The following is a 10075-nucleotide window of genomic DNA, read 5'->3' as shown; positions in this document are numbered from 1 at the left end:
CTACAGGGGCGAGGAAATAAAACCTGAACAGCCAATCAGAGTGATCTCTCTCACCGACAAGCTCCGCCGCCGATTCAACATGCTCAATCGGCCGAAAAGCCGCCGACACCGAAGTGCCGACGGTGCGGGACACACCGCAAAAACTAGGGCGACAGACGCTCACCGACAGCCCGACTTTGGTTGACAGCCGACCGTCAGCTTGGTGTGTCAGGGCCTTTACACACACACACTGACTGACTGGTGGAGGAGACGGTGGACCAGCAGCTCCTGCGATCACTTACTGGTTTTATCAGTCTGGTTCTGAAGAGAGAATTAACAGACTCCTGTTTCCTGTCAGTCACTGTGTGAAGTGGTGAAAGTGTCTCTAATACAGCTACACTGACACTGACTAAAACACGTTAGCTTGATTAGCTTCATGTCAGACTCCAGTCTGCTGACTGTGGACCAGTAACTCTCACACACACACACACACACACACACACCCCTCAATAAATAGTGAACTGTCCCTTTAAAGACGTATTTGAGATCATATATTTACAGAGACTCATTAACATGTCATTTATACTGTAAATATTAACACAGACAGAACGGCAGGGTCTGACTACGTACCGAGTTCAGATCCTGGATCAGTGTTGGTGTTGAACCAATGAGGAAACAGCTGTTCTTATTTCTCTACAGTCATCGTCTCCTCGTCAGTCCTACCTGCCAATTACACCTGACCACACGCATCACTTCCTCCCGTGTTCAGGTCGTCACCTACTTCCTGTGTGATGATGACTCCTGGAACACAGACATGTTGAATCATGGCTGCTTTTACTGCACGGGAGGGAGGCCGTGTGACGCCTGAGGGCTTCATACAACACGCACCTAGGCCCCGCCCCCGGCCCCACACGTCCCTACAGAGACTGTTCGTCCCCACAAAGAGTGTACGTCCCTACAAAGACTGTTCGTCCCCACAAAGAGTCCATACAACGAGTATGTCCCTATAAAGACTGTATGTCCCCACAAAGACTGTACGTCCCCACAAAGACTGTACGTCCCCACATAGACTGTACGTCCCTACAAAGACTGTACGTCCCCACAAAGAGTCCATACAATGAGTATGTCCCTATAAAGATTGTATGTCACAGCAAACACTCTATGCATCCCGGCAGAGACTCTGTTCGTCCCCACAAAGGGCATTAAAGGGTTTTTTATTTTTCCAGTGAAAACTAGACGCTGTTAATCCTCCTCAGAGCGCATTCATCCCATCAACCAGTTTCCTGCTCTTTGTGAAGTGATTACTGCCCCACTCTGCAGGAGAAAGGAAAGAAAAGCAGCTGCTGGGATTCAGCTGAAATATAAGATCCAGGTAATCTCATCAAGGTGCTGCTGGGGCGGGGGGGTTCATTCAGTAAACGCTGAATAACAGACGGACCCACGGACTTTATTTGTCTGTCAGTCAGTATTTAAACATCTGTACAGGAACTCCAGCTGCAGATATTAGTTTCACCTCTGAACACACCTACAGGGCACCTGGACACTGACAGACATACAGCAGTGTGAACTGATCAGTCTTTGTCCATCATGACATCACCTCTGGATTCTTCTGTTGTTGATGTAAACTGTGATTATTGGATGCTTTTATTGTTCTCAGTGTTCTGTAATCAGCGTCCCTGTAAAACAGAGCTGGCTCTGAATGACCTCGCTGTTTCAATTAAGGTTATAATAATAATAATTATTAAAGATTAATAGTCGGCTTACACACTGTAGTGTACAGGGCTGCAACTAACACATTATTATTATTATTATTATTATTATTATAAGTAGTAGTGGTAGTATAATTATTATTATTATTACTATTATTGATTTCTTTGGCAATTATTTTAAGATTTATTATTATAATATATTTAATTTAATAATTTATAAATTGTTTTGTCCATAAAATGTAAAAAATAATGTGGAAAATTCTCATCACAGTTTTCTGTGGTCCAAAGTTTTGTCCAATCAACAGTCTGAAACCCAAAGACTCTTCATTTACTGTCATAAATCATTTTTTCTCTGTTTTTTTTTTTTAAATCTGTTTTTATTTCTATTTATCGTTATTATTATTGTTATTATTCATTTATGTATTTTAGTTTGGGATGTCGGGGGACTGTATCTGTATCTGTGCTCTCTGAAAAATCAAAAACATATTGTTTTCTTTGTGTCTGTCATTTTCTCAGTTTCAATGTAAAGACGGTTAAACAGGACGGAGACAGGACGACACTGGCCCTCTGAATTTAATGATCTCACATCCTGTTGGCTGTTCATCTCGCTGTTTCCGTTGCATAAGAACCTTACAGGGTGGTAATGATTGTTCCAGGTGTTAGTCAAACCCTCAGGGGTTACCATGGAAACCAAGTTATGGCTTGTCACAAACTTTATTTTGACCGCAAAATGTAAAAACTATAGATAAATATTCTTATTTCTGTTTCTTTGGTTAGTGACGGTATAAGCAGGATAAAACCTGACGAGGCGTCCATTATCATGTTTTAACAGCCTTCACAGAGGCAACTGTTCACACCTCCACGTCAGCTGCTGAAAACTGACAATGGACACCTTGTCAGGTATTATCCTGCACACACCAAAGATAGCATTTTTCATACTAATATTAAGCACTCAAAGCGTCCTCAGAGCTGCGTCAGACACCATGTTTAACTTGAAGAGTTGTCCTCACCGACCCACTCATGACAGCACGAACACGTTCCTCTAAACTAACTTTCAGACCACTTCTCATTTGCATAATTGCAGAGTTCAATTTCCTGCCTATTCATAAAAACCATCAGCGTCCTCAGTGTGAGTGTGGCTACAATCTGAGGCGGTAATGAGTCTGTGCCGCAGCACAGAGCCGTGATGGATGGAAAGGCTTCACTCCATGTCAGTCTATTAAAAACAAACCGCCACAAACTTGTTAACAACAAAACACAAGTGAGGCTTCGCTCCTCCTCAAAGAGCCTCTGAGAGGAATGACCCCAAAATGTCACAGCTGACAATGAAGTGTTTCAGTGAGGTGTTCAGCAGCTGCTCACACTGATCAGATAAAGGTAGGTCTTTAGCATTTTAATGCAACAGCAATGATGTGAGCTCATAATCTGAGCTCATCACAGCTGATATTATCGCACAGAGTCAATCAGCTAAAGACGCTGCTGACCTGAGTCACACTGATATGTTACACTTTGTACTAACGAGCCTCGAGGTTTCTATCCAGGTGGGTAAAACCTTCGTCCTCCTCTTCCTCATCCTTGAGAATAACACATTATAATCTGCACTAATCTCTCTGTAGCTGGAAGGTTTCTGTAAAGTGTCTGCAGTTATTGGAGCCTCCTGCAGTCTGAACCACGTCGACTGTTGTCCTCTGCACACTGTGAGGTCCTCATATCTCCCTGTCATTTGTTCTTCACTGAGCCTCACTGGCTCCCGTACGACACATTGACAAACAGATGACGATGTTGACACATTATGATGATGATGATGATGATGAAGGCTGGAGCTTCTGGAGCTACTGACACTGCACACATTAAATAACGTGCACAGTCAATTTACACCTTAAATAAATTCATGAACTGGTTTTAGTGAACAGAGGAAAATGAAAGCTGCAGTTATTATTTAATATTTTCATATTTCTAAATAATGTCTCCATGTGACGTGAGCTCTACTGAACACTGAAGCGTCTTTCACCTCCTTGTTCTGGTTTCCAGCACCGACCCGTCACCTGGCCCACAGGACCTCTTTCACTGCACAAAAACCCACAAACACCGGAAAACACCTGACGTGTGTGTTCAGTGAGAAAGGTTGAACTCTCTCCAGGGTCCGATCACTCTGCAGCAGTCGCAGGTGTTTATCTGCTCCAGCTCAGATCACCTCAGATCAGCAGTGACAGAAATATGATACCTGGGCAGACACGCTAATCTCTGCCCACCTTTGCCAGCGAGATGCAACAAGCCGCCAAAATGTCCATCTGTCTCCGTCCAATCAGAGCTCGAACATTGTTCCAAATGAGTCTGCGCCGAGTTTGACAGAGAGACTGAATCAGGAGGAGATATTAAAACTACTGAAACATTTTCTGTTGTTTATCATGACTGTATCAACTGTGCGAGACAGCCGGTGGTCAGTTTTCATTTTTCACTTTCATAGAATGAAAACATTCATTTACTGGATTCTTTTGTGTCTTTGAACAAAAAGAGACTTATATTTATATTTTAACTGTGTTCTTATGATTTTTTTCTGAACCCTAGAATTTAAAATGTATTAACAGTTTGTATTTTAACATTTCTGTGTCTTCTGTGTGGTTTTTAAATGAGCCTGAACAGGTTTCTACACTCACATGCACTTTATGTTTTTTTAATTCCATTTTGTTTTCTATGTATGTGTATCAAAAATAAAACAAATGAAATAAAACAAATTACTGATGAGGCGTGACTGAAACACAGACTGGTCTGGTGGTCTCTGTAGACGAGGACCTGCTCCCTGTGTAGATATAAACGTAACCAGAACACAACCATCAGATCAGAGTCACTTTGACTCTGACACTCTCACACAGCTCAACACTTGAGGAAACTCAAGGTAAGGTTATTCTCTGGTTAGCAGGCTGAGGACGGATTCTGTTTTATTAGATTTCATGACATGAGACTAATGCCTCCTGATTTTATTGGGGCGCCTCTCTCTCTCTGTGTGAGGAGGGTGGTTCTCTATAAATCTGTGTGTTGATGTGTAGGAGGCGGCACCTGTCAGTCATGTTTGGTTCGGCCCCTCCAAACAGCTGACGCCTCCTGAGCCGTGATGAAAACTGTGAGCTGATATTTGCATAAGAACAGAAAACACTCAGTGATGCAGCTGTACCTCCCTGGCATCTTCCTGCTGCAGGTACCAATTAAAAAGAGGCGTTGGAGGGTCAGGGGAGGTCAGGGGTCAGAGGAAGGACTCGGGTCGTCCCCTCGCTCTGCCCGCCCCGACTCGTCCTCTGCCTCCAGCACTCGGCTCTGCTCTGCTCTGACTTTATGACTTTTTCTTCCTGTTCTCAGAGTTTAATGACTCTGACTCTTCACCTCTGAGCAGCAGCGGTCCGTCCCTGCTGGACTCTGCTGGTTCAGAGTCAGGCTGCAGGTTGGACCTCATTACTCGGGACATTAGTCCCACAGGTCAGACCGCATCAGCAGCTGAACCGCTCTAATGAGACAGAGACAGGTTTTGATCTGATCAGAACAAGACGACTCTAATCGATCACTTTCACTTCTTATCATCAGCCTCTGACGTCACCGCTGTGTGCTCACAGCTGATTGGATGTTTCCTTTTGAATAAACCCAGGTAAGAACACAGACAGAGCTGAACTTTACCCAACTGTTGATTCCTTTATAAGACGCCGTGTGAAGGAACCGTCCCAGCGAACGCCTCTGCAGGACTGTACCTTCAGACCAGCCCTCTGGGTGACGTTGGGGGGGCTGTGGGGGGGTCAGGGGGTCGGGGGAGGGCGCAGCCTGCAGCCTAACCTCTGTCACACCCTCGGCATGAAGCTGGGACGCTGAAGCTTTAACTGGAGCTGACTGGTTATATTGGGCTGAGTTAACAACCTGAGCTGCTCTGCTGCAGAGACACTTAACCCCGTCAGGACCGCAGGGCGCTCTGATGACACTCTGAGAACAGGGCCGGGGGGTCGGACTGTAATTAACACTAACTCAACATTCAGAGAACAAAATGAGCTTCATCACACTGATCTAATGTTTGAGGTCTGACAGTGAACTCTGACGATTTACATGCAGTTCCTGTGTTCTGTCAGATCTGCTGTGACATAATAAAACACTGAGTCACAACATGCTGCAGTCCAGGATACACTATAATGTGTGGATGTGTGATATGGTCTGTTCTTTATTGTGCTGATGAAGCCTGTTTGCCACCGGACACAAAAACCCACCGACATCTGGCTTCTGCCGTTAGTGTGAAAGGTTACAATCATCATTCTCTCCCTAGACAAATGACTCTGCAGCAGTCACAGGGATTTATCTGCTCCAGTTCCATTGAACACACTAATTTTAGCCACTTTGTCACCTCAGCAACAAACTTTATCCGTCTCTGTCTGAGAGGATCAAACTTTGATCCAAATTAGTCTTCACTGAGTCAAATGAGCGACTGAATCAGTAACAGATAATAAAACAAGTAACCAGCGTGACATGTTCAGCGGCCTCCAGCTGCTTCCTGCTGTTTGCTGAGCTGTTTTCTGGCCTGTCTGTGACGTCAAACATGACACAGCAGGACAAAAAAAAAAAGAAAAAAGAAAAAAGAAAAAGAAACACGTCTCCACAGCTCTGATCTACTGGGGATCGGAAAAGAGTCTAACGCCGATTTTTTTAAACTAGTTTCTCGCTTTTTTTATTACATGTTAACAACATTTCCGTTTCAGCAGCTGTTGATTCAATGAACACTTATTATTATTTGCTTTGGTTCAGTGGGCTCAGTGCATTCAATATAACTGTGTTTAACACAAACAGATAATCTGCAAAATCTCTTCCCAAACATCAGCCAGGACTGCCCCTTCCAAATCCGCCTCCCAAATAGTTTTGAGGTCCCGAGGGCAGTCCGAACACAGATTGTAAATATTCAGGTAAAGAGTTGAGATCGCCTCCAGAGAGGTTCCAAAAAAGCATCCAGGTCAGAATCATTAGGAAGAGCAGGACAATTAGGAAATGAGCACCAGGCAAAACTGCAAATTTGAAGCTATCAAAAAAAAAGTGTCCTGAAGGAGGAGAGAACTTTTAACTAGTTGTTGGACAGATGCACCTACATACAGGTCCCTCAAGGTCTTTACTCCCAAACTGGCCCAGATGAAAAAGGTGCTGTTCAGCAAAGATGTGCTGCTATAGACGAGAGTGTGTGCAGGCCAACATGGCTTCTAAATTAAACCCAAAATCACATTTGTCATATAAACAGAGGAAAGAGGAGGTGGATGCAAAAAGGCCTTCAGTGCTACTGAATGAGGAGAATTAGCCTCGATAACTAACCAAGTAGGAGGAAGCACAATATCTTCATATTGAAGCCAGTCATTTAAGTTTCTTATGTTTGTGCCCAGTGATAACAAAGAATATTCGGTAGCACTGCTCCACCCAATGTGTTCCTTTTTATTCTAGAACATTCCAAGATAAGACTTCCTACTCTGCAGAGGAAAGTGAGGGGAAGTGAGATTTGTAAATGTGGGAAAATATTCATCTTGATGGTGTAAATTCCAGCAGCAGCAGACAGCTTCAGCAGAGACCATCGCACAGAGTCTTGTGTGATTTTTGTAAGCAAAGAGACAAAATCTTTCTTCTAACGTGTCGGCCACATACACACCACCATAAACAAAGGCAGACTTGGAGGTGTTGAATGGCACATTTTGGAGTGGGTACTCCTCAGCAGGCTGACTGAGCGGGAACATCTGACTCATGGTGAGATTCAGTTTATATCCAGAGCTCCTACTGAAGGTGTCTAAGACTGAGAGCAGTATGGGATGCAATCTGATAAATCAGATGTGTTTTCCTGCATTTAAAACCCCACATAGACTGTACATGACAGTTCTCATGGAAAACAGGTATTATGTTCTTAACATGCATGTTGTCATGTGACACATCACAGCAGACCTCAGTGAGCTGTGCGATGGTTCAGTGACTTTATATCAGTCTGACTTTTTACTGTTTTTCACTAACATGCTGTTTTTTTCTTACCAACTACAAACTGGAGTTTTTTATAAGTTTATTTCATCAAAGGTTATAAAAAAACATATTAACTGACATCTGAAGCGTTGTGTCTCAGTGAAGTGGCTCCACCCGACCCTAAAACTTTTACTGTCACAACATCTGTTAAAGTCGTGTTGGAGCACCGAGTGTGAGCGCTCGTAAAGATCCAGTGAAGTCACAGAAACGTTCTGAGGAGGATTTAACGTCAGTGTGGGGAAACACAGATTTAAAACTGCAATTAGACTGGACACAATTTGTCTAAATCCCTTTATGTTAATTTAGAAAAATAAATGTGTCAACAGCTGCAGAGACACAGTCACACTGTTAGTAGTTATACTGTGAGTTCCTCTTTATAACACTGAACTGTTCTGTCCTACAGTCGACGTGCTGCAGTTCTCTGGGCCTCTGCTCTCAGAGCTGCAGGTCATGAAGGGTGGAGGGTTGAGTGGAGGGGTCGGGGGGGTCCATAAAAGTTAAACTGCCCCCCCACACTCACACTGACACACCCAGAGGGTCACTCAGGCCTTAAAGCAAATACCATAATTACAGGGAGGATCAGAGATGCTCAGCAGTGATCCTGTTAACTGTCAGTCCTTCAGACGCTTCGATCAGACCTGACTGTGGGTGTGTGTGTGTGTGTGTGTGTGTGTGCATTATGGTGCATTTCATTTACTGAGCCCTTCGTCTCTCTTTTAGAAGACTATTTCCAGTCTAATCTCACTGGTTCCTGTGAGAGAGTCTGCAGCTCACTCACTCAGAGAACAACTGAGTCCATAAAACAGTCAGCACAGAGCTGCAGGGACCAACAGCCTAACTGCACTGTGGGTAATATCCATCTATCCTTTATGACGGCCACTTCCATCCATCCTCTGAGTCTAGACTTTATCTCCACACCGCCGTTAACAAGTCTCAGCTTTTGTCAAACTGCCCATTAGATCACTGAAACAGCTCTCAGTGCAGTCTGAATGGTTCAACATGACCCACTGTGATATCTCTGCTCCCAAAAACTTCATCCTACTTCAACAAGTTGACAGATTTCTCTCTCGCTCATTAATACCAATTCATGTGTCTTAAAGTCAAACGGCAGCGCGGGCTGGGGCAGCTCTCAGGTCAGCTGAGGTTCAGGAGTTTCACACTGTTTACGAAACAACCACCTGTGTGTCGCCTTCATCACAGAAATGAATCAGTCAGGTTGGCGTTCATCCATCACTTCCTCCATTTCACACGAGCCTCACAATCTGGCCTCAGTGACAGTGACAGGACCGCCACACAGCTCCCGACCCAACTCAATTCTCTACCTGTCGCTGAGATTTGGACACATGCGTCATCAATGCTTCAAAAACATGATTGAGCAATTTGACTCCTCACAGAGGAAATCAGCTCTGAGCGAAGGGAGGGACGGGAGCTCGGCGGCGTGCGTTGACATGTGTCTGTACTGCTGCTCCTCAGCTCTCCTCCCTCCCACATGCAAACGCTCCGAGCTAAAACTGTCAGAGACGCAGGCTTACCAATCTTTTATCAAACCACACACACTGCTTTTTTCTTTCTCTGAATAAATCCCTAAATTAATTGATCAACTCTTAAATATCAGATCTGTCTGTGGCAACAGTTGGTGTTTAAACACATGACAAATCATCAGAGGGCCTCACACACACTCTCTAACTGCAGGATGATTGTCTATGAGGCTAAAAAGTTTGCAGCGTTTATCTGCTACAGGAACTTCTTCCTCTGAGAGTCTTCCTCTGTTTACACACACTCCTGTGCAGTGTTTGGTGAGATTAAAACTAAATACAGGCGTTACGCTCCGCAGTCACCAGCAGTGAGAGGCGGAGTGAAGCAGCGTGCACGTTGAGCAACACAGAAAACTCACCTGAGGTCCCGTCAGGCGACTCCTGCAGGAATCTCTGCTCTCCCCTCACACTGCAGCAACTTTAACAATCCTCTGACAGGACGAGGACAGCCGCTGTACTCCCATCATGCTTTGGTGTTAAATCCATGTGGAGAAGCAGAAAACATACGCACGCACACACACACACACACACGCACACACACACACACAGAGCTGTAGGAGTGTGTTTCGACTGACGGTAACTTCAACCTGAGCGCCTTCAGAGGCTCTGAACCAGAGAGCTGCTGAGACACCTCAACACTCCCTCAGGACTCCATCTCCACCCACTTTACACACTCTGTCCCTCCTCCCTGTGACACACACACACACACACACACACACACACACACACACCTTCCATTTGCCCAGATTGTGGGCTGTGCTCCCCCCTCTATCGCCTGCAGGCTCAGGCCTTTGGGTCTCTGCCAGGACAAGAGCTTCTAGGGTGAGTCCGTGTGTGTGT

At 44.8% G+C, this 10075-nt stretch overlaps 1 protein-coding gene across 2 annotated transcripts in view; it reads right to left on the bottom strand.

Moving 5' to 3' along the window:
• The window catches only part of fat2 (FAT atypical cadherin 2), a 120112-nt gene extending 110266 nt beyond the window's left edge, over positions 1-9846 (bottom strand). For both annotated transcript variants that reach the window (XR_007569804.1, XM_050042525.1), the window contains exon 1: positions 9595-9846. The gene's annotated coding sequence lies outside the window, so the exon portion shown is untranslated. The remainder of the gene's footprint in view (positions 1-9594) is intronic.
• Between the last annotated feature and the right edge of the window lie 229 nt (positions 9847-10075).

The sequence above is a fragment of the Epinephelus moara genome, chromosome 4 (genome assembly GCF_006386435.1).
Source record: "Epinephelus moara isolate mb chromosome 4, YSFRI_EMoa_1.0, whole genome shotgun sequence".
Lineage (NCBI taxonomy): Eukaryota > Metazoa > Chordata > Actinopteri > Perciformes > Serranidae > Epinephelus > Epinephelus moara.
Note: the sequence above shows the minus strand (reverse complement) of the source record. Positions and strands in the feature narration are given on the sequence as shown.